Genomic DNA, 26606 nt, shown 5'->3' with positions numbered 1-26606 from the left:
TGAAAATAGGGGAGTAGGTGTAATTTTTAGAAATTAAGGGGAGTTTTCTGCAATTGTTAAAAACATCAGGGGAGGTATGTGAAATTAACCCCTAGGCAGTGAGGGACTTTTTCCTTAAACCCTATTTGGTTTTGTTTGCCCAGTCCTTTTCATTAATCCCCCCCATCCCCTGCGTATGCTCCCTTCTTCACCGCCACGCGAGGAATCCTATTCTGCTAGTTGACCCAAGTAGCCGTTCAGCCAAGCTCGAGTTCCAAGGTAGTTCGAGCTCGAGCTCGAATCCAACCCTTTAACCTGCGTCACTTCCGAGACATGCTCCGTCACTGAAAACCCTAAAAACCAATGGAGGGGAGTAGCAGCGAAGAACTCGCGACGTATAGACCTCCAGAAGAATTTGAAGAAGTGAAAAGGACCATCTTATTGAACTCAATCTAGACGATTCAAAGAAGCTCTGGCTCATTCAATGGCCCATTAATCAAGTAACTTTTTTTAAATCCAATTACATTTATTTCTGTTTTCACATATCAATTTCATTAGTTTTCTCATACTTTTAGCTCCATTTATGCTGAATTTTTCAGTTGAGAGATCATTAATTTTTGTTAATGTGCAATTAATTGAAAACGTTTAATTTTTAGAAATTAAATTTCAGTTAATATTCTGTTAATCTTTATTGACTTTAATCAACTCGAGTAAAATTTGAAAATTTTGAAAGATTGTACAATAGAGGATGCGTTGCCATTCATAATTTGGTGAAACTGATGGTGATTGCTAGTTATTGCAGAAGAGTAGTCAGTCTGGTAATATGGAGCCTAAATTTTGTTAGTGCTTTTGTTGTTTGTTTTACGTTTTACATTATCGTGCTTTTGGGTGTTACAGGCTCCTGATTTGAATGGATAGCAATTGTCTTTGAAGCTTCACCATGATGGACATCTGGGTAGTTTTGAGGGTTCTTCTGGTACTACTGTGTCACTGATCACTTCTGTGTTATTCCATTGTTTCCCGCATTTGATGATTTTGTGCAAAAGTGGTTTCTAAATTTGTTGAAATCCAAGATTATGTCAACTATATTGATGGATGGCATTGTTTTATGTCAATATTGTCATAGAAAAATCGTATGAAGTGGTAAGTTTCAAGTCACAGGAGCCAGAAGCGACTGAATTCCTCTCGTCAACATCAGAGTCCAGAATCGGTAATTATCTGCGTATATAATATGCAATGGCTACTATTATTGTTTTTATTGGTTGAGTCACGAGTGGCGTTTTTATTTTATTTGAGAAAAACAATAAATTGACAATCATTGTAAAGCCATGCTTTTTATACCCAAATGCAGCTCTTTTAGGAGAGAAGTTTCTGGAAAAATATCCATCAAGCTCCCGTGATTGGAGTAGGTTCTAAGTTGAACATTGGTTGGCCAAAAAAGTATTACAGTCAAAGCAAGTTATGAGTTATTTGAGTTGTTGAAACAGGAAAAGTGAAGATAGAGAAACCTATTCCGGTTACCTATTTAAGATGTTGAGTTTGAGTCTATATTAACAAAGGCATGTCGTAAATTACTTTATGGATTTCTAATATCATGGGCCTTGTTGCATGCAAAAGTTTCTGTGAAGTTAGACGAAATAGTTATTGCTAGCAGAATCATGTAAAACTAAAACAACAAATCCAATTATGATTTTGCTCAAATGGTTTATTTAAAACTAGAAAATCAAAGATCTCACTCCAGATTTTCATGTGAATGAAATATAGCTCGATGTTGTTATTGTTTTCAATGACGCTACACTTGAATATGACTTGTATGTGGTAACAGCTGGGAAGATCTCACGGCGCATTTCTCTACTGCATTATCCGGAGCCTAGTGAACTGAAATCTGATGGGTTAGCCATTAAATAAATAGTGCAAAGGTCTGCTGCTTCCTTGACAAATTCAGCGCATCGTTATACAACTATGCAAAGTACGAGGACAAGAAGTTTAGGGGCTGTGAGTGGCTATACTTCCTCTATACGTACTCCAAGAAACAGAAGTTCTGGGTCCGGTGATGCATCAAAGAGTCCATTGAGAAGACCTGTGGATGAGCCACGTAGGTCCATTGACCATTCTGTCTAAGATTCAAGAAAAGAACATAGAGCTGATGTCTCTTCTGGATCATTAGAACATCCTGAGCAAAAAAAATCGAATAAGAAAAGGAAATCTGAAGGTTGACGATGTTTTGATTGTTAGAGACGTGAAAGAACTTCAGTTTCAGTTATATGTTGCATTGATCCAAATTTTAACTTTTTCATGGCAACAATTGATCCTTCTTCACAATGTATCCTATTTATATATCGTACCAATTTTAAGTTTGGATCTGTTCTCCAACGTACATGGAAAATAATAATGAGCCGAAAAAAGAGAAATTTTGATTTGACCATTAAGGTGCTTTCATAGCAACTGCTCAGGAAATGAATTCAAAATGAACCATTTGATATAGGCATCAAACCCAGAATGCAACTTGAAAGAAACCAAAACGTCAGACATTGCACAGGTCATATTGCTCATCCCTTGATGAGATTGTTGTACAAACCTTGCTGAAATGGTAACAAAGGGCATTGTTGTAGGGTAAACCCCAAGCACCAGTAACAAAAATTCATTGCGTATTTGATGTGGCACAAATAAGTCGTTTGTTTGCCTTACAATTCTTCTCGGTTCAAAACTCAACAGTTGGATTTGATTACAGAATCGATCATGTTTTTACTTGCTGGTGGTACCAAAGTTTGAACGTATATGTGTGATTCTTCGCCTTGAAGAGGTTAAACTAGATGCAGCTGCTCACCTTGCTAAATCAATTTTTGCCATGCCAAAGCCTAAAGCTTTCGAATGGCAAAAATATATTTCGAATTTGAACTTTCATCTCCCAACTTCATTTGACAAGCACACCTGCACCACCTGCCACTTGCTCAAACTGTCTCCCAAATGTAAAATACAAAGAAAAAGTCCAGAGTGATATAGTGAGGAATAAGGAATTTAAGCCCAGGAATCAATATCTTCAATATCTTTACGACAATTACAAGATTTGAAGCAGCTTCAGATTCGGGAAGCACATCAAACAAAACTATTCACAAGCTTTCAAGACATCGAGGCTTTAACCTTTCCATTTGTCACGATCAGTGGAAGAACACCAGCAAAATTTGACTCACGCTTAGGACTCATTTGAAGCTAATACTGAGTGAAAGCAACTAGAAGGGGACAGAAACTAATGCAAACTAGATCTTAACACTACACAATAAGAACATTTAGGTACCTGACGACTACATGCTAATCCCTGAGGCAGTTCCTCTTCCACAACAAAATTTCCTGAAGATGGGGGAATACAAACCTTCCCCTATCAGAACCTCCAGCAAATGCATGCGCTCAACATATGATTGCACCAACCACCTGCTAAGAGGTTCTCCACACCCCACAAAGCACCCAGAATTACCATTCTCAGTGACAAAAGGGAAGCTAAACACATTAAGCAACTCCTGCACAGCCTACCACACCAGAGATGACCCCATTACCCTGCTCCTTCTGCCCCAGCCTGTCACAATATCGATCCGGCTTGGGCAAATCCCTGAAGCAAGCATCTGACGACGAAACCAGGCTAGTGTCCTTGACAGTGCTGTAACAGCAGTTCCATCCGACATGACGTGCAAGTTTATAAGCCAATAACAAGAACTTTTCTCCCCAACAGCATCAGGATATACATTTTTCTGTCCAGCAACCTCCCAAACAGACCCAGCTTCCTCCTTAAGTCCTGTCTTGTGAAGTAAATCAACTACTGCATCCACAAGTCCCCTCTTTCTCTCTCTATCTTCACTATGCATAAAATCTAAGAAGTTGCTCACATGATCCCTTACATTCTGCCCGTCAGGTCCTGCTGCTGGCATGGACAACAAGAACATATGTGCTGGATCGCATGTGACAGCCATCAGCTGGCAACAAAATGACATGTCAAATAATGTTTTGGCTTCTGTACAACAACTAAGGAGTAAGGTGTAAGTTTGCAAAGAAGGGTTGAGCCCCAAACTAAGCATGCTCTGCAGCAGGTTATATGCATCTGAGAGTCGATGAACCCTAAGAAAAGCACTGAGAAGAGAATTACACGTAGGCCCATTAGCGCGTAAACCTGCATTAAGCATGGCTCTATACCATTCCCAGGCCTTTTCAGCATTCCCAACCTTTCCCCAAAGGTCCACAAGAAGACCATACACTGGCTCATCTGGAACCCAGTTCTTCCTTTTCATCTCAGCAAAAACTGCCTCCGCTTCCTCCAGATAGCCACAGTGACCAAGCACCTCCATCACTATGTTGTACGTCACTTTGTCTGGTTCAAAGCCAGCATTTTGCAAGTCACGGTACAGCTGCAAAGCATTTTGGTAATTCCTTGCCTTGGCATGCAGAGCAATCATGATATTGTATGTCACTAAATTAGGTACGCATCCCTGATTAACCATCTCGCAAAACAGCTTATGAGCAGCAGCCAAGTGACCAGCTTTCCCGAGACAATTAATGATGACACTATAAGTGAATGTGTCTGGAGAAAGCCCAAATTCTTGCATCCTCTGGTACATGTCCATAGCAACATCTAGATACCCTGCTTTTGCATGAATATCAATAAGCGTACAATAGGTTACACGGTCAGGTTGACAACCTGCCTTCTGCATCTTGTTGAAGACATTGATAGCCTCATTTACCTCATTTTAATAGTTTGCCCGGCCATAACTGTGAATAAGTCGATTGTATGTTACAACATTAGGTTGGCATCCCTCCATGACCATTTGGTCAAGCAACTTGTTTATTGCTCCAAATTGCCTGGCTCGGCCAAGGATACCAACCATGGTGGTGTAGGTATGTCCATCATGCTTGAACCCAGGTTGCTTTTTCAACCAATAGAAAAATCCAAGAGCAACAGTATAATCTTGAAGCTGCTTTAAAATTTTGTTAGCTTGGAAAGCATCAAGAGAGCAGTTGAGTTTTCTAAGAGATTCTTCAGTTACAGGTCCCCACTTCATCTGCTGTAACATGCGAGAAACATTATCAACCACATGGCCAGAGCCTGAAAACTCCCTAGCAATAGGAGCAAATCCTCTCAGTACCTTGGTTTCTCTCACAGACCTAGCAAAACCTTCGGTCATGTCTTCGACTATCTTTTTTTCTCCATTGCGCACATTTGGAACAAAGTGACTGGTTTAGGTTTTCGATCTCTGAGGCATTGATCTATTCCTGCCACAAGATTCCGAAGAAATCCCATTGGCTCCTACATAGTTTCCCATTCCATTATTTGACAAATTACCAGTACTTTTCACTGAAGTAGATTTATCTGCTCTGCCCTTTGAAGCATTCAAGTTATTTGCTGCACTTGATCCAGCTGTGGTATGAGGGTGCGATTGCGGATGGACTCTTTCTCTTCTTACAGTTTTAACATTTGAAGCTCTGACATGGATTGGCTTTGCCTGCTCAACAACAGAGTTTTGAGGCGAGCCAAGAATTCCACCTCCATCTGTCATTGGAATCTTATAACTTACCAAATCAGACAAAAAGCCGACAGCTGCAATGCCTGCCATAACAAACTGTTCAGCAATTGGAGGTGACGGATGCATTACACCAGTACCATCAAAGTCAGCATAATTTACACAATTTTCTCTTTTCATTCAGCTGGAGGCAGGTATGACTTGGGGCTGCGAGACTGGATGCTTAACATCCGGTTTTTGATTGTCTGCAGTTCTTCCAGCATCTTTTGAAATGAGAGAACCTACTGCTACTGAAGGTCTAGACACAACGGTGGATGACATTGCCCGTTGTGGCAATTCATGCTTCCTATGAGGCCTCCCAGAAACACAGGTCTCGTCTTCAGAACAAGTGCATGAACTTCCATCTGCTGCACCACACCTTGAACCACTAAGAATAAAAGACCTTGCTGAGTGAGAAAGTGTACCAAGCTGCTTTGCACGTAGCATAATCTGGAATGTTATGGTACAGAAATGAGAGAAATAGATTATTCACAATTCCACCTTGAAAGCTACAAGCATTAATTTATTTTTTGTTCCACAAAAACAGCATTGGCAGTTTATACAATATATCAGTAATCAGACACCATGCACCTTAATGTATCTTGATTTTAGACTAAACTAATTAACAACTTATGGACACTTTGCTGTAATAAAAAAGCTAAGGAACCTAGCCAAAAAACCCAAAAAAGAAAAGAAAGAAAAGGATCTGCTTACATCAGCAGCACTAAATCAGTCTTAATTAGATATTTCATCATTTTCTACAGACTACTGCACACAACACGGAAAGAACTGCCAAGGGACCTAAACTGAATAGAAGCATATGTCAATTCAGCAATTCAAGTCTGACTGATGGAGAGTGAGATGCAGAATTTTAGATTGCAGCAGGATGGGGGATCACAACGTCCATATTCCAATGGAAATTAGGCATCACATATGACCAACAAACTCATATCTCCATGAACAAGAAAACCTACGCTAATTATGGAATGTTGAAGATACACAGATGTACAGGACGCAGGAAACATAATGCCCAAGGACAAACTATGTCGATGCCATAAATGCTGGTTTGGCAAAACAAAATTCTGATCATATTCACCAAACGTGAAGCCAACTAAGTTAATACATTAAGGAAGACTAAGAAGTAGTTAAACAAACTTCACCACTATATTTCATCTGCCACTTCAGTTTTTCGAGGGAAATGATGAAAGGGTTTGAGAGTTGGAAATAAGATCTTTCTTCAATAAAGGTGATTGACGCTTTAAAATGAAGTAGTAGCAAAGTTTACGAGCATCATGCTGGAGGGAAAAAAAAAAGATGTAATAGTTAGCCATCCTCCTACACCCTTTCATTAAAAAATGGAGGAGAAAATCCTTGTCATGGCCCTGGAGAAGCTGGAAAGTACCCATGAGGCAAAACATGCACAAGCACTCACAAGTTTGAATTTCATTACATAAACATCTAATTGCAAGAGAAAGGAAAAACTTACCCAACAAAAACTACATACATACATCTTAGATCTCTCTGAACATTAAAAAGAAAGACATAAAAACACCACGCAAGCAGCAAAGCCAAAACAAAAAACAACTGATTCTTGTACCTATATACAGTTATAACTACAAGCATGACTCAGTTAAACACAAGCAAGAATGCAGCAAAAAAAAAAGGGGGCAGCTCTCTGCTTGTCCACATCTTGTGATCAAGAACTGCAATTAAAAAAACCAGACAATGGAAGAACATAGAAGATTCTTTTTTATTCCTCCTTAATATCACACAATCAACAATCATCATAAAAGTAAACAGGCAACACAAAGCTGCCATTGAAGGTTCTCTGTGGAAGCAGAAAAATAACACTGGAAGTTCCTCTTAGCATAAATGAAAAAGACAACTGCTACATTCAAACCTCTCAACCAAAAAAAAAAAGTGTTCATATTTCATAACAATGATTATTCAACTTATATCTTGCCCTCCTCGTGGCATTACTCATCATCAAATCTAAATGTTTAAATGCACAGCCTACCAACAATGAGTAAATAGAAACAAAACCCACCCAACTCCTATGTTCAGAAAGAAGCAGCTTCAACTCTCATAAGCAGAAACTATGTACTGATACCTCTATCAGGAGGTTCAAGGAAGGCCAAAAAACCGTAACCATGACAACGATTTGCAAAGAGTCCATCCAAGTTGAAAAAATAAAAATAAAAGTCTAAAAATGCAAAAAAAAAAAAAAAAAAAAGAAAGCAAAAAACAATCTTTACCACTTCCATACAAGTAAAACTACAACCAACATGAAACTTTACCATTTCAATTCAAGTAAAATACAAAAAGCATCAGTCTTTACCAAATCCAAGCCAAATAAAAAGGAACCCACATTTTCCCTTACTAATCCACACCCAACAAACAAACCTTTACTTTCTATTGTATCAGCAAATTGAGCACAACCCAAAATCACAGGATCAATCACACCCCTTCACCCTGGCCCCAAAAGAAATGAAAAAACAAAAAATCATCACAAACCCACATTATAGCCATAAGAAGCAGAACTAACAGTAACAGCTAAAACCCAGCTACCAAAAAAAATAATAAAATAAAATAAATACTCAAACTTTATACTGTAACAGCATAAAGTAACAGAGTTGAGAAGCACCTAAAATGGTATTTGAGGCTTCAAAGAATACGTTTTACTGGGAGTGATAAATAATGGCAGAAAACACAAACATGAGAGAAGAAGACGAAATTGAAGAGAGGCAAAAAGACGGGAGATGGGGGTTAAAAAGGAGGGGCGGCTTTATTTTCTCTGTCCCTCTGTCCTGCTGCTGTCAGCCTACTCAAACTCAAACCCCATGAGTTTCCAAGCAACTGGGGCTGTTGCTACTGAGGTGGACTATTGATTTTCTTGATTTTTTCTTTTTTTTTTTCTTTTACCTTTTTAGCTTTTCTTTTTTTTCTTTTTTGGATTTTTTTTTTGCTAATGATTTTGACTTTTGGATGTGGTTGTTGGCTTTGACTAGGTTCCTATGAGGCGTATTCTGAATTTTGGTGTAATTACATTCAACTCCCATTAATTTACATCCAAGTATAATTTTGTCCCCCAATGTTTTCAAATAGTATGCATAGCGTGCTTTTGCCCTTTTGGCCAATTGCCTATAAGAGTCCCTTTTACTATAGTTTTACCCCTATTAGTTTCACTCACAAAACTCGTAGTAGTGACATGCCTTATTGTGAGTAAGAGTGGGTGTGTTTGGACACTTGTATCATAAATATATTTTTGAATCATTTTTTTCTGTTTTCAACTACCTTCTTATATATATATCACATTACAAAAAGTGTTACAATATTTGATCCACACATATACCAAATTTTGAAAACATGAATAGACGTAAGTTAGCAAAATTTGTAATAGAGCTAGTTAACAATACGAAGTGGGATGAAAAATCCCAGTGTGGCTAAAACAGCATGCCCAGGAGGATGCAAGGGCAGTTGCTTCTCTTTTGTAATTAAACTCTTGATTATCAAGTATTCATATACAATGACGTTTGACCCCCAAAAAAAAAAACTTATAGAAGATTATATGAACATTTTTTTACTTATAGAAGATTATATGAACATTTTTTTCTTTTCTTGAGTCAGTTGTTTATAAACATTGAGGTTGGGGTTAAATCATTGCATAAGTTTAAGAGATGTGCAAATTGATGCACCAATTTAGTATGGGTAAAAGAAAGATATCTTTATGAAGTACTAGTTCAACTCGCCATATATTTTATTTTCACTTATTTTCGGTCAAGAAGTGAAGAGAAAATGTTTCAATAAAAGATCTAATCACAGAAAAGATTCGAGAATCGAAGTACATGTCACAGAACTGCTAATCTGCTATATAGTTCCAAAACCATTAAATTGCTTGAGCAAGTTTTGTGCTGGTGAATAAGGTAAGTTTTAAGCAGTACCCCAGAGAATGACTAGCTTGGATAGTGTGAGATGAGGGATGATTGCGAGGCTATTGTCAATTGTTTGATGTTTTTGACAAATTGGAAAACTTTTTGTATACTCTGCAATATTTCTTCTGCCTAGTGAAATCGACATCATTTATATATAGGCAATTCTTATAAAGATACTTTGGCATAGAAATTATAAATTTTTCCACACGATCAAGGAATCAGCAATAACAATTTCATGATCAAAGAAATAGAGGTAAAGAATTTAGTCGTATTGAAATCCTTATTGATTGATTGTTGATATTGCATGTATTATTTACGCCTTGATTCTTGGAGAGAAAGTACACGAAAGGATAAGCAGTTATAAAGTTGGGAGAAATATTACTCTTTTTACCTCTTTTAATCTTTTAAAAGTGACATCTGCTGTGGGAATCCACATGTATCCTAAAATAATCCATTCAAATATCTATTGGAGTGAAGTAATGTAGTTGGTATCTTTGAATTGCAGCCTCTTTATTTAAAGAATTTTAATAGACGAAGATAATTTTATCCTGCTTTTTATGTTTTACTTGTCTATAATCATATTAACAGAAAGATTAATTAACCATTCTTCTGATCGACCTAAAAACAATGACTGCAAATTTAAAACGCATTTTTTGTCTAATATATCAATGCCCAATGAGCACACGTTAAAACAGGGTTCAACTAATCCAGTACTAGTCATTTTAAAAAAGTGAAGTAGCATTTGTACAAGTAATGATTTATATACACACATAAGGGATAACTTCAGAACCTCTCCTGGGGTTTCTAACAAGGTTTCTAATAATTTCATCTCCCTGATATTTAAAAATTTACACATATCTCCCTTGTCATTTAAAATACAATTTTAGCCTTAAATATTTTAAAAAAATTCTCTTTCTTGGTATACTTATACTTAGAATGAGTTTTAAAATTATTTTTTCATTCTTTTTCCTTCTTATTCATTTTTTAAAAATTTTCACCATAAAACTGTAGAACTACCACTATTGTCTCTAGGTTTCTATTATAACCAAACGTCGAACTAATGATTTTTTTTTATGAGTTAATTTTGTATGTAATCCAATGTTTTTGTCGATCTTTGTTTTCTATTTTTTGGTATTAAAATTAACAATAAATCAAAAAGAAATGGCACAAAAGCACTACTAAATTATGATAATCCCACTATTCCAAAAACTTCACTTGTAACTGATATCTGATATCCATGTTGTCACTTGTAACTAGTAAGACGGATTAACAATTGGTTATCAACTAATTAACAAGAACCAAATTTTTTGAGCCTGGGTAAAACTGAATGACAAAATGATCCATATGTATCTCAACTGGCTAGAAGCTAATAGCTGACTTTGGACCCAAAAAAAATAAAGATAAAGAGGGGCCGAGGTCTGGTTTGCTGCGATAGACTTATAGTACCATGTTGCTACAGGTTAAATCAAGGTAAAAATGAAAAATCAAAGAACCATAAAAGATAGAAAATCAGATGAACCTTTATTGGTATTTTGGAAAAACTCTAACATAGATATTTTTTAAAAATAGTGAAAGTTGCTGCACGCTACTCTCACAATAAATTTTTTAATAATTTAATTGCATTTCTTGAAGGACCGAAATGCAAAAAATATGTTTCATAGTGTCACAGCAAACCAGGTGTGCAGTGACACTATTTCAAAATATATATATAAAAAAAAAAAGATTTTCCTTTGTTGCCACACATCAGGGGTGTGGCAACTTTATTTGGAGAACAACCTTCACATTTGCCTCATTTGTGGGACTTTTTATTTTTTTTAGTATTATTTAAAGAAATTTGCCTAGTAAAATCACACAAATAAAATTTATTCCCTCTCATCCTTCCGCCACTCTCCAACTTTTCCCAGACAATGACAGCATGGCATCATGCTCTGCATTACTGCAGCACTCTACATGAACTGGAGATTGGAAGAACTTAAAGAAGAAGTGAATATCTTAACTAAGAACTATGACCTAAGTAGTCAATAGATATGTTCTACTCTTCCAAATAACCTGCATCTGACAACTCAAAAGGTGCACTTAATATGTTCTTGATGTTAAAATTAGGGCGTGTTTGTAGATTTATGACAGCACTTTCATTTCTTCATCTTTCTGACATGCATAGGAGTATAAACTTGGTCTAACTTATCCATTTGAAAGATTTAAACAGCCCAAGTATTTAAATTGCAACTAAAACTTTGACTGATGGTTATCAAAAGCTCAGAAGTTCCAACCACCACTCAACCGAAGATGTCGAAAGGGGGGAAAAAACCTTTGAAATGATTAAAATAAAAGAAACTAATAACTCAGCATGTATTGTCCGTGAGGAACCAAGCACCTGCAATGTTCCCTGTTTCTACATCAACACAATTTTGCAGGAAAAGTTACTTGTCAAACAAAAGCCCCTCAAGTCACACTAATTTCAATTTTATTGAGAGGATTGCAGTAGTATTTACTATAATTTGACTTCTTCTGGATAGTCATTTTAAGGACTAAACAACATGAAAAACTATATGCAGTTATTCCCACATCCATTAAAATTTGCTGCAAAAAAAGAAGAAAAGACATGACACCAAAATCCCCAGATGAATTGCAACAGAAAATAAGAAAGTCTCACTCCTCAAAGATCAATTCCATTTCAAGAACAGTCAAACTTACTCATGGCTTCCAAAGAGTCTAAAATTGAGGACGTTTGTAGGGCCCACTACCAAGACTTCATCATGGCAGTCGACGACTTCCGCTCCCTCCTCTCCGATGTCGATTCCCTCAAATCCTCTCTCTCCATTTCCAACTCCTAGCTTCAGTCCATCGCCCTCCCCTTGCTCACCTTACTGGATTCCTTCGTCGAGGCCCGCAACAAATGCAAGAACATCACTTGCCATTGAATCTTTTCGGACCTGTGCTCAATTAGTTGAGCTCTGCTCCCGAGCCAATTTTCATCTCTCCAACAACAACTTCTACATGGCCCTCAAGTGCATGGACTCGATTGAGCGTGAGTTTCTAAAAAAGATGCTGTCGTCTACTCTTCGGCGCATGCTGGAGAAGTAGATCCTCAAGATTCGAGCTCATATAAAGAGGAAAGTAAGCAAGGAGTTTGGGGACTGGCTGGTGGAGAGTCGAATAGTGAGTCGGAATTTGGGTCAACTCGAGATTGGGCAAGCCTCAGCTGCTAAGCAAAGAGAGGAGGAGCTCAAGATCAAGCAGAGGCAAGCCGAGGAGCAGAGTCGTCTCAGTCTTCGGGACTGCGTTTACGCGCTTGAGGAAGAAGATGATGAAGGGCTAGACGGATTCAGCGAGAATAACAGGGAAGGCTATGCTAACGGCGGGGCAGGGGCTTTGGGATTTGTTTGATGCCCTTGTACCAAGCCCATCATATTCACCAGACTCTTAGGCTGGAGGATCGTTTCAGGCAGTATTATTTTGAAAACCGAAAGCTTCAATTAACTTCGGATTTTCAGGTATCTTCAATGACCCCTTAAACGGCATCATCCCGTAGAGCATCTCATGCAACATGAAGCCCAAGCACCAACAATCCACCGCGAAATCGCGACCTTTCCCTATTAAAATCTCGGGAGCCACGTATTTCTCCGTCTCCACGAATGAGTTGGACTTTTCTACGGAATCCGATTCCTGTCTCTCGGACTCACTGCTGAATTCAATCGGATGCACTGAGTCGGACTCAGTTATCCCCGATTTGCAGAAGCTTAAGAACTCTGGAAATCTATGCCCGTTTGGTTGGGTTAGGGAAAACGAAGACGATGGAGTTGTTCACTCTTTGCTTAGAATATGCGGACAAAAATGCCCTTCTTTAAAGTACACTGTCATTCGTGTGAATTGGCCTTCTAGTTGTAAAACCAGAGAAACTGGCTAAAAGGGTCACGGGTGTTCAATTTTACAAGTTCAAGGGCTTAAAGTCAACAAAAAATAGATGAGGGGCTTATTTTTATCTAGACAAAGAGTTCAAGGGCCAATTGGATAATTTGCCCTAATATTAAACCAACAAGAGACGCCAGAACAGTAGTTGATGCCATAATAAGGAAATAACACGAAGCAGTGAGTTCCAATGCAAGTGTTGTCGCTCCCTGTCGCTCCTTTGTCATAGATGTAACCAACTACTCTAACTGAAAGAATATCAGTTCCAACAGGATTTGCAATACTGATAGTGTTAAATATTGCTCCCATATGTGCTGGACCAAATATCTCTGAAACAATTGTAGGCATCAGTGACCACTGTGAGCCATAGCCGATACCAACAAGAACCAAACCCGCATATAGAGCACCAGGCAAACCAGAAGCAATCACAGCATGACCAATGCTCATAGTTGCTAGAGTGATGGTTATGAACAGTGGCCTTGACCGACCTTGTGCATGCAAAAAGTAATCAGAGACAAACCCAGATCCAAACCGCCCAATGAAATTCCAGATGCTCCACAAAGAAGTTAATGTACTTGTTGCTATAGTGGAGTAACCAAAAGATTCTCGTATTTGGCTGACATTATTAACAGTAGCTAGTCCTGAGCCCATACCACATGCTGAAACAAAAAATAGCAACCAAAAATCGATGGTGCAGATAGATTGCAAAAGATTCAGATTTTCTCCCCGTTCTGGAATAGCCCTCTCATTGTTTAAATTCATTTCTTCATCAGCATCGCAAGAAATCTCATGATGACCCTCAGGCTCTTGTCTGGTCTGCAGGAAATTGTTGCCCAACTGGTCTCCATCATAAACCAATTGGTTCTGCACAAGCAAGGAACTTATAATCCTCCTTGCCTTCTCCTTTTCGGCTTTAATTGCTATGTATATAGGTGACACTAACAACAAAACAAGTATGACAAAAGTAGAAATTCGTACTGATGAACGAAATGTAAGGACATTCTCTAGGACTATTACTGCCATTAGATAACCAGCAAGAACTACAGCAGCCAACGAGAAAACATTAAGGTATTTCTTTTCGCCTACTTCATTAGTTGGAGTGATTCTTACAAACCACATTAGCAGAAGGGCAGTTATGGAGGGCAAGAGCGCCAACATCAAAATATATGTGGTTGGCTTCTTGTTGAGAATTGTATGATACACCTGAATCAATATTGCACCGCTCAAGCCAAGAAAGCCCTACAAAGAAAATATGAGAGCAGAGTATTGTCTTGCAAGTTGGAAAAAATATAGCAAACAAACAAAAAGGAAAAAAGAAAAAGAGAGAGAGAAGGAAAGGAACACGAAAAAGTAAATCAAGGTTTAGAGACCATTGGCGAGTCAACTTCTTTCCATCAGATAGACCACCAAACTTTCACAAAGTATATGTTTCTGGCTTTCTTGTTAATTGCAGATGTTAAAGTAAACCAAATATAATGTCCACACATGCCTTAAGTTAATGGACACTTGCAGAATTTCAAATAATTTTAACATTTTGTATTGCAGTGGCTTGTTTCATTTAAAAAAAATAATGACAACTATAAAGATATAGTTATGGTACTCTGTTAAAGATTTAGTGTCGGTATCGATAAGCAGCCACTTTTGGTGTCTGCCCTAAATGACTTTCATTAGCTTTACTAATACCAGATAGAAGAAGTTGAATTGGTCTCCAATCCACCTTATTACTTTCTATCTCTGGTAAATAATCGAAGAGAAAATCCTGTTGGATTAAAAAAAAAATTTACTCAAACTAAAAATTGAGATATTATGCAAATTGGGTATGACAAAATTCAAGACCCTAATAAACATTTCTAATAGTTTGGTCAATAAACAAAACATTTTTCAGATGTAGTTTCAGCTATTAGGTAGTTGTCAACAAAAAAATAACTAGAAAAGGAGACAACAAAATATAAGCAAAGCAGACATATCACAATAGTAGATTCCACCCACATAATCATTGCTTTCAATAGAATCCAATTCAATGACCAATAAAACCAGAAAGTCTGTCCCAATAGATGTATCTATACAGGATTTCAGCTCATGTACATTGTAACCATAGCTAAACACTTGTTCCAAATCAGAAATATAGCATTCGAATTGCCTAAATAGTCCTAATATTTTCAGATATTGCTGAAATATTAAAATCCTTTCCATAAACAAGGATGCCTTATTCAATCAAATTTATCTTGCAAATTTATCCCAAGCACCTTTAAAAATTTCAATTCATGATAATGGGCTTAGAGTAACATCTTGTTTGTGAATTTGACCTCCAAAATAAAAATGCTTCACATCAAATCGGTGGGTGGACATCAACAAGTGCAAGCAAGGAAATAAATGTTTGAAGTTGACGTTTTCACATAAAGGAGACAACCTTCCATGTATCTAAATACAATAAGAAAGCACTAATCATTATTGATTAATTCTTTTTACCTCAAAAAGTGAAAATAATTAGAAAATTTTCATATTTTGTTTTGAAATATATAACCAAATTAACATTTGTAAAATTTCCCAAGCAAAATGCAATAGCCAAAAGCATTATAAGCAGCATCAGAATTGGGAACTTTAATCTCATTGATTTTTGTTTCTAAACCAAGTTTCCATCAGCCAAAAATGATGATTTGTATGAGGGAATTTCTAATTGTATTTAGGTGAAATGCAACTCCTTAAGATGTTCCATCGACAAGAAGAAAACCAAAAGATAAATAAATAAAATCAATGGCTCATTTCAAAATGAACTCTTACTTTTGAAGAGTATACTGAAATTTTAATATATCAATTCCATTTCTTTTAAAGAAAATATTGGGTTAACGATGGAGCAAATTCATCCCTTCATTTGGCTCATTATCAGTAAGAAACAACTTAGAGACGGGGGCCTACTTTAGGAATTTCTTTTTCTTTTTTCAAACATATCCATATGTTGACACTTTTGATAAGTTCAAAATTGATGATAAGGCATAGATAGTCCGAAAATTATACCACCATTACCCTACGGACTGCCTACACCCGTGGAAGGCCCCAAGTCCTGACCCTTTTTTTTAATACTTCTGAATTTAGTGTCATAATACCAACTACTCCTTTGAGAAAAGAAGTACCCCACTCAACTAAACATTAATCATGGCTAAAATTATAAAGCCAAACTATCCGTAAAATGCAGAAAAAGTGGGAAAAAATGGGGAAAAAGGGAAAAAAATCATAATGTTAACCAAGCATAATGATGCATTTGCCAGCGATTTGAGGCATAAAATATAGACACTTGAAGTCCTCAAATCTAGAGATTTTAGCCAAAAGCTACCCACTCCTCAGTGGATGAGTACCTTCAGTATTGAAATTTTGCAACTGATTTTCCAATTCGATATAAGCATGCATTCAGGGCTTAATGCTAAATCCCTCCACCCCAAGCAGTCTGGTCTCATTCAACTGAATGATACAAATAGCTTTTAATATATTGGTATGTTTCATTATCGACAGATACCTTCAATTCTTATCTAAACACTGTATAGTCTTGTAGTTGCCACCATATCAGCTAAATCTACCATGGGAATTATTCTTTTGTTTGCTTAAAATACAAACTCAAACTAGAAATGCGGTCCTTAACACACAGACTCAAGCTAGATTAGTAACTTTGGCTATTTGTCTGTTCATTTTGTGCTTACTCTTATCAAATTTTAGGAATCACAAGCTTGGATACAAACCATTTCACCGAGAGTTGTATTGGTAAAATCTCCCAAGGTCAGATATAAGCAATGGGAAACTACACCAGTGTTCCACAAACTAAAATAGTATAAGATTTATATGCCATATATGGACATAAATTTGCATCTAAAATCATTCTCAGATATGAGTAAAATCTGCATTTCTAGATTCCTGATGTAATGGGGCATAGGCTTGAAGCTCTGTATCTCCTCGAAGCTCAAAGTCAAAGACCTTCTACCATTTTTTTTCCCATCCGCCTATGGAACTAGGGCTGACTAGTTACACAAACCAGAGATGGCCAGGAAAGATGGTTCAGAAAAGAGGCTACCAAATCATCCTTTATTCTCAATCTCTGTGTACAACAATATTCATTAGCGCATTGAACGTTAACTTATCAGCAAACTGCATTCATAAAGCTCTTTTTTTTTTAATAAGAAACAAGCAGCAGCAAGGCCCCTAATCCATTCGATGAGCTTAGGCAGGTTTCCATCAGTAGCTTAGCTTGGACACAAAAGCATCACGATCACTTACTCCATCATTGCAAAAATCCAATTCCAGTAACAAACACACAAATTGCATACTACTGCAGAAGTAACTAAACATTTTGAATGATAAGGTCCATGAATTACCCCCAAACCAATACCAAGAAAAAATAAAGCTGGTAACAATGAAGGTGAAAGAAGAAAATTGCTACCTTCATGATGCCAACAACAGTCCCTTTATAATCAGGAAAATTATGAACAGCAGTAACCACATTAGCCGTATTAAAACACGTCGTTGCATTAGAAGCTAACAACATGTACAAGCCCATGAGGAGCACCGGCGGCCTCGGCAGATTCCCCACAACACTCATCCACATGAAGAAGTAGCCCACAAACACAAGGGCCGCCCCAGCTGCCAAAACCACCCAGGGCCCCCCAATTCTGCTGCTGCGGCTGGGGTTGGTGACGGCGGAGTACAGAAGGCCGGAGAGCACCCCGACGTTGGCACCAAAATCCTTGGAAACAGAAATGGTGTCGAGGGTCGACTGATCATAGCCTTGACTAGTTTTCAAGACTTGAGAGTAGATGGCGAAGGTGTAGGCCGAGCCACTGGTGGACTGAATCCAGATGCTGGCCGCCGTGGAAACCCATTTATTCTTCTTGATTATGCTTTTGTGTTGTAACTAAGATTGTAATCAAGCTCCATACTTTCTTTTTTCTTGTTAATTTTCCCTTCCCCGTTTTGAGAAGCTCAAAATTTTCAATCCAAATCCATGCGAGCTCCTTTATCTGGAGTGGAGATTACTGGAGAGTGTATTGTTGCAGAAACTCAAGAGTTTTAATAAATGAACGGAGGCCCAAAAAAAAAAAGTAAGGAGGAGGAATATACTAATACCTTCAGATTTGTACATCAGTAGACTGAAGAGTGATGTGAGGGAGTGCGTTGGGAGGACTATGTTATTGACACTTGTTTGTTTGTTTGTTTGTTTTTTTTTCAATTTTACCTTCAAAACGGGGATGATTGATGAGATAAATTTGACTCGTCATGCTAGCACATGGATAATTTTTTGATCATTTTTGGATTGATGATTTTTTGAAAAATAAGTTTTTCATGTACAATATTACATTAATACATAAATAAAAATAATTTCAAAAATATTAAAAATAATTTCAAAAATACTAAAAATACATAAAATAATCTCAAAATTATAAAAAAACAGCCTCGAAAAATAACCTCATTTAGGGTCTGTTTGTTTGGAAGGAAAATCTTTTCCAGGAAAACATTTTCCATATTTTCGATTGTTTGGTTGTCAATTAATTTGGGAAAATAATTTCTGACGGAAAATAAGTTACACCCGCCGGAGGAAAATAACTTCTTGATCTAACAGTGTGAAGTTATTTTCCTCAGCTTCTTTTCACAGTCTCGCAAGGGAAAATAACTACTTCGGCATCTCTCTCTCTCTCTCTCTCTCTCTCTCTCTCATTTTTTTTCCTTTCATTCCCAAAGAACCCCCATTCCCGCTTCCTCCGGCGTCAGTCCTCAGTGGCGGTCACCTCCTCCGGCGACACTATCTCGGCGGCTACCACCACATAATCTATATACTCACAAGTCATCTTCATTCGACAGGTTTTTTTAACTCTCAGTTTCTCATCTTCACGCACAAACACCTTCACTGCGTCTGTATATACAATTGCACACAACTTTCGTCTGTTTCCTTTCGAAGTTGGATTTGAATGAATTTTTGTGGGTTGCTTTTGTTTTAGTTTGTTCTTACCTGATTAGGGTTAAATCTGATTTGATAGATGCTAAAGAAGGGGAAAAGGGGGAAAGGGAGAAGGTCAACATAGGAAGGGTGTGGTCACAATCGTTAATAGTTGGAGAAGCCCTTTATAGTGTTTGGTTTGTGCTTTCACAGACAGAGATTAAACTTTCATGAATCGATTATCACAGACGAGAGCAATGAATGGTGCTGCAGTAAGAGGAGCTGGGGGGGATCAGTCAATTCGAACTCCCCTCCTAGGGGTGGACAAAATTATCCGCTAACCCGAAAACCCGTCATATCCGATCCGATTTGATCAAAAAATTAGGATATTCGATTTTTATTATTTGATCGGGTCAAAAGAGGGTCGGGTACCCACTAAGATGCGGGGCGGGTTAGGGTCACATAATTAAAAACCCGCGTACCCAATCCGGCCCGCATATATATATATTATTTTATTTTTATTTTTATACATATACTATAAAATAATAAGAACTAAATAAGTAATTTTATTGAACAAATTGCATTACAGATATGAGAGACTATAGTTTATTTACAAGATTCATTTGTAGAGGCCATAATCTTATATTTTATAGAAAAAAGTTTAATTAATGTGGAACATATATATTAAAAATTGTGCTACTTATTTCAAACTTTTATTAATTTCGAATTCTTTTAATTTTTTTCTTTTATCTTATATTTTCTTCACATGCTTGTTTGTTGGTGGGAAATCTTTTTTTAGAAAAAAAATTTATTAAATCTTAGATGAATGTGTAAAATATAAAATTAAATTGGTATAAATTATTTTTTAAAATTAAATGATAAATGGGGCGGGTGCGGGGGCGGGGGCGACGCGACCCTATCTCAGTGGGTATCCGATTATAGGGTACCCGCTGATATGCGGGGCGGATAAGGGTCAAAAAATGGCTGACCCGCAAGGTGCGGGTTGGGTCAGCCAAATGGTGAATGACCACCCCTACCCCCCCCGCCTTTTATCTCCAGACTGGGCTCCTACTAAGGATCCGCTTTATCCAGTTAATTTTTGACACATTACGCTTTTGCATGGCATTCTAGATTTCCATCAATTCAAAGGTCCCAACTCAAATTCAAGAGGGTAGAGATCAATTGCCTTCAACTGAACAGTCTCCCTCCCTCCCCTCCTCCACCTGTGAACCATAGTAGTAGTGGAGCATGTAATGTAATGGTATAAATATTAGGCAAATCCAGCTATATGTGAGGTCATGCCAATTCCTACTTGCTGCATTTTATTTATTTATTTATTTATATATATATTCCCCTCGAGTCACTTAGCTGAAAAAAGGTAATGTGTAGAACTACTTGTCAGGTGCTTCATATGTAAGACCAACCTCACCTTCTTTTGATGAGTGGAATTAGATTGATTTCAATAACTAGCTTGACTTTGCTGCTTTTGGGTAAATACCCGCTGATAACAAGTGACATTATTTACTTCCCATTTGCCCAGTGATGATTGTGTTTCATGTTGCTGATTGGGATATGGAGGAATTCTGTCTTGGATTCCTTTTGGTACACTGCTAATAGTCTATTGCTACGTGAATTTTCATAGATGGATCCCGGTAGTGATGATGATGAGGATGCTATTGTAATTGGTGCTGCCACTTCAGTCCTAGCAGCAGGATATGCAGCTCTTGAAGTCTATAAAACTCCAGTTGTTATACCTAAACCACCTCATGTTAATAGGGAGCGAGCTAGAGAGGATTACATGGATAGCATATTATATGGAAGTAGTTCGTATTGTATAGACCAAATTAGAATGGACCAAACTACAATTTTCCAATTACTAAATACTCTCACCATTAGAGGATTATTACAACCTACCATTCATATGTCAGTAAGAGAGCAATTGTTAATGTTTCTGCAAATAGTTGGCTATAATTTGAGGTTTCGAGTGGTTGGGGGGTACTTGTATAGGTCAACTGAAACCATACACCGCTACTTTTCCATTGTACTTGATGCCATATTGAAACTATATCCAGATTTAATACAATTGCCAAATGGTGCGACTCCACGAGAGATCCGTAATAGTCGAAGATACTACCCCTGGTTTACTATAAGTCCAGTTCTTTGTATAAAAATTAATTAACTCAAATAATAGAAATTATTTTATATCTAATTGATATCACAAAATAGGATTGTGTAGGGGATATAGATGGGACACATGTTGTTGCAAGTGTATCCCTTGGAATTCAAGGAAGATTTCGAGGTCGAAAGGGTTACCCAACTCAAAATGTGTTATCTGCTATTTCTTTCAACCTCAAGTTTTCATATATGCTTGCTGGTTGGGAAGGATCGGCACACGATTCTCGTGTTCTTGAAGATGCTCTTACAAGACCAAGGGGTCTACAAGTACCTTGCGGTACTTGTCTTAATTTATGTGAGTCGTATAATTATGCAAAACATCGTTAGATTAGGCAAAAGTAACTTTTTTTTTTCAATTTTAGACAAGTACTATCTTGTAGATGCTGGATATGGCATTCACAACGGTTTCATTCCTCCTTATTCTGGAGTTCGATATCACCTAAAGGAGTATGATGACAATCCCCCTCAAAATGAAAAAGAGCTTTTCAATTTTCGTCACTCCTCATTGCGAACAACCATCAAACGAGGCTTTGGTGTTTTAAAGAAACGATTTAAGGTGGTGGATAATGATCCTTTTTGGGATTTTAAAACCCAAGTAGATGTGATTCTGGCATGTTGTATCATACATAATCACATTATGGGTATAGCTCCAAATGACATGTTCATGGAGGAGGTCATTCAAGAGGAACAATCTGAAACTCCAAATGTTCTGACTGAACAGGCATCTTACACACAGCCTTATCAAACACAAAGTGAGAGACGAGCAGAAAATAGAGAATGGGCAAGGAAAAGAGACGCAATTGCACATGCTATGTATGTATATTACATGCAAAGAAGACAAAGTAGATAATCTAGATAGTGGTTGTAGTTTCTTTTTTAGTTTTGTTTTGTTTTATGATAATGCTGGTTCGTTGGATGCCATGTAAGGTTGTCTTTGGCTCTATATGAGTGATTTATCTATGTAGAGCTCTCGGCGTTCTGCCTGCATATATATGAATAAATCTGCCTAATCATTGAAAGATTGCAAAATTTTTACAACCCTGATTGTGATTATTTTCATTTTTCGCTTTGGATGAATGACTTGAAGCTCTTAGAAACTCTTACAGTGTTGAAAAGAAGCTCTTAGAAACACAGGATCATCAAACCGCAGCAGACATAATAGTTTCAATTCAGTTTGAGGTTGGTGATTTTTGGCATATATGTTTTTCTAAGTTTTTGAGTAGTAAGGGTCATTTAGGTCTGCAAAGATTAGAACATGCATTTTGGCCAGCAATGTTGTCACTGTCAAATGGTGGTACAATTGTTTAACTACTCTTGAACATGAAGTGAATTGAACTTTGCTAGATTCCAATATTTATCTGCTAGGATAGAATTCACAATTACTTTTGACTTTTATTTACTTATTTGTAACATTCGGATAGCCGGTTCAACTGATGTTTGGGGCATCCTCTTTTGTCTTTTGAATGTGTGCCTTGATGCGGTTGGTCTGGAAATAGGTTTCTAATGCTTCTTGTGATTTTGTATTGCGGTAAAAAGCTTAGACTATTGAGAATTTTGCTACAATCTGGTTTCCACTTGCTGGTCATCAGATTATAAGAGCAGTTGCTAATGAACAATCTCCCTTCTCTCTACTTTAAAGATGTCCCTGTTCTTCTTTCACTCTAATTTCAAAGGTAAATATTATATGGTTTTGTCCAAGCTAGCATGCTGTGATTCGACTTGAAACCACTGCAAGACAGAATAGTATACTCTGACTACTCTATGGATTGAATTTATCTACTGCAGTTGCTTTAAACATGGATAGATAGACAGGGGGATTTGCTTTTGCAAGATAGGAGGTTTAACACTACCACCTTGATTGTCCATTGAGAACTAACTTATGCTCTCCAGGGTCATGATTTTCATTCTTGTTGCAATTGTTAATGTTTCTGCAAATAGTTGGCTATAATTGTTATAAGTTTGTCTTATTGGTGATGACTATTGAAATTGATTAATTTTTTGAAGATGGGCAAGAAGGGAGAGAAACGGTTTAGCTGGTCAAGACCTATGGAGCGTTTGATGCTTGAGATTCTTGCCGATGAGGTGAAACTCGGGAATAGGCCTAACAATAGCTTTAAATCAAGTTCATTTACATGTGTGGTAGATGCCATGAAAGATAAGTTTGGGGTTACATGCTCGGTAGAACATGTGGAAAATCATCTAAGAACAGGGTGATCATCTTGGTCCACCATAGTAAAAATTCATGGAAAAAGTGGATTTGACTGGGATGATACTTTGAAGATGATAACGGCCAGTCCTAGTGTGTATCATGCCTATATCCAGGTAATTTAATGGAGTTAGGAATGTCAAATGAGGACTTCTTGTTCTTTTGAATTTTTGCACTAAACCTGGATTTGTTATATTGTTGATTGAAATTTCTGGTTTATGATTACGCAGAAAAATCCAGGTCATGACAAGTATATTCATAATAAAATCGAGTTGTATGATGAAATGGCTGTTGTGGTTGGGAAAGATCTGGCCACCAGGTCTTTTGCAAAATCATTTGTTGATGTGAATTTGGAAACTCCATTTGTTCCTAAGACAAGTGTGGAGACAAGTGAAGAGACAAGTGTAGAACAAAAGGATGTGACTAGTGCAAGATCCTCAGAAGTGAGAGCAACATCATCGGGAACCAAACAACATCGTAAAAGAAATCGCAGCAATAAAGACATTGAAAAGATGTTTCAACAACTTGGAGAAGTGGCAGCTGCTTTGAACAAAATTAGTGCAAACAACCTTGATATCAACCAACTACATGAAGAGATTATGAAGATAGAAGGCTATAGCGAAGAATTTCCAGACTTGGTATTCGAGCATTTGGTGCAAAATGAGAAGATAGGAAAAGCATTTATGGCGAAGAGTCAAAGACTACGTTTGATTTCTCTCGAGAGGTTCAAGAAAGATTGGGGCGTCGAATAAAGTACTTTGAAGTTGCAAATTCTGCTTCGATGGCATGAGAGGAGTTTTGGTTGTCTTTAGCGAAGTTTTTAATATTCTGTAGCAAGCATGCTTATTCCCTGGTACATGGGTTTAGTATGCAATCTGAAGTGCCTGTAACTGAATTTTGTTTTCTTTAAGAAGAAGTTATTGGACAATTTTTGCTTATGGCCTTTAATAGACATGGTGTGGCATTATGAGGTCTAATCTAAGATCTACAATAGTCGTATGCATTGCTATTTTGGGAGGGGGTTGCATCTTGTTAGGACCGGCCCAGGAAATAGACAAATCCAAGTTAGGACAAAGTAGGCGGTATAACCGACCATATAATAGATAGGCGGTAGATACCAGCCATATAATAATTAGGCGGTAAAACCGACCATGTAAAGACGGATAACCAAGCAAATAAAAGACACAGAAGATTTACGTGGTTCGGTCAAATTGACCTACGTCCACGGGCGAGAGAGGAGCAATATTTCTACTATGAACAAGAAATACAAAAGCCGTAGGAAAGTGGTTCCTACGCCAATAAGGCACGTACAAAAGAGTTTAGAAAATATTTCTAAACTCAAAATAAGAGAGTCTAAAATATTTGACTAAATGGGCTAAATGACTCAAGAAACTAATAGCCCATATAACTCTCTTAAGTGGTGCACATCAAACGTTCAATGGCCTCTTCTATTTATAGGGATCAAGAGGGAAGCCTTCCGTTTCTGGTTTTCGATGTGGGACGCAAAACTCTGCCACACAAGTCAAGCCGCAATGCTTGACAATTCAACAAATCTCCATCTTGGCATAGTTTGAGTTCCACTATCGACAATAGTAAACCTACTCCACCTTCTCCGCATAAGCCCCAATGGGCTTAAATCACAAACGAATACCAACCAAGTCCAAGCACTGTTTGAACTTGTAAACTGGAAGAGGTTTCGTAAACATGTCAGCTGGATTGTCCTTGGTATTGATTTTCTGAATAAGGACCTTTCCTTCAGCAATGATATCCCGAATGAAATGATACTTCACATCAATATATTTCGTCCTCTCATGATACATCTGATCTTTAGTCAAGTGTATGGCACTTTGACTATCACAGTGAATATCAATAACACCTTGATATAGACTTAACTCGCTAAATAAACTCTTCAACCACAAGGCTTCTTTGATTGCCTCGGTCACAGCCATATATTTTGCTTCTGTAGTAGACAAAGCTACGACAGGTTGTAGAGTAGCTTTCCAACTAACAGCACAACCGCCAATACAAAATACATAACCTGAAAGCGATCTTCTCCTGTCAAGATCTTCAGCGTAGTCTGAGTCTACAAAACCAACTAAAGTGTTATTATTTCTTCCAAACTCCAAACATGCATTTGAAGTACCTCGCAAGTATCTGAGAATCCACTTCACAGCCTGCCAATGTGCTTTACCGGGGTAAGACATATATCTACTAACAACACTGACTGCTTGTGAGATATCTGGACGAGTACAAACCATTGCATACATAACACTGCCGACTGCACTGGAATAAGGAATCCGTGCCATATAATCTTCCTCTTCATCTAATTTTGGTGATTGAGCAGCAGATAGCCGAAAATGGCTAGCAAGAGGAGTAGATACTGGTTTAGCATGTTTCATGCCAAAACGCTCCAAAACTTTCTCAAGATAATTTTTCTGGGTCAAGAACAACTTCTCTACTCCTCGATCTCGCTTGATATCCATGCCAAGAATTTTCTTAGCTGCTCCCAAATCTTTCATTTCAAATTCACTATTTAACTGCAGTTTCAAAGTGTGAATTTCTGACAAATTCTTGGCAGCAATGAGCATGTCATCAACATAAAGCAGCAAATAAATGAAAGAACCATCATTTAACTTCCGGAAGTAAACACAACTATCATACATGCTTCTCAAATAACCATGACCCAACATAAAGGAATCAAACCTTTTATACCATTATCTTGGAGACTGTTTCAATCCATATAAGGATTTCTTCAATAAGCAAACATGGTCTTCCTTACCTTCAATTTCAAAACCCTGGGGTTGCTTCATATAAATATGTTCTTCAAGTTCGCCATGTAAGAAAGCTGTCTTAACATCAAGCTGCTCTAACTCCAAATCATACATGGCAACTAAAGCAAGCAAAACACGAATAGAGCTATGTTTAACAACAGGTGAAAACACATC

At 37.5% G+C, this 26606-nt stretch overlaps 3 pseudogenes; 1 reads left to right on the top strand and 2 right to left on the bottom strand.

Annotated features, from left to right (window-relative positions):
• Positions 1 to 237: 237 nt before the first annotated feature.
• Positions 238 to 2337, top strand: LOC113769478 (annotated as a pseudogene).
• A 276-nt stretch (positions 2338 to 2613) lies between these two features.
• LOC113767528 lies at positions 2614 to 8306 on the bottom strand (annotated as a pseudogene).
• A 5131-nt stretch (positions 8307 to 13437) lies between these two features.
• On the bottom strand, positions 13438 to 19191 carry LOC113769311 (annotated as a pseudogene).
• Positions 19192 to 26606: the final 7415 nt, after the last annotated feature.

The sequence above is a fragment of the Coffea eugenioides genome, chromosome 4, assembly GCF_003713205.1.
Source record: "Coffea eugenioides isolate CCC68of chromosome 4, Ceug_1.0, whole genome shotgun sequence".
Lineage (NCBI taxonomy): Eukaryota > Viridiplantae > Streptophyta > Magnoliopsida > Gentianales > Rubiaceae > Coffea > Coffea eugenioides.
This window is presented reverse-complemented; position numbering and strand designations above follow the sequence as displayed.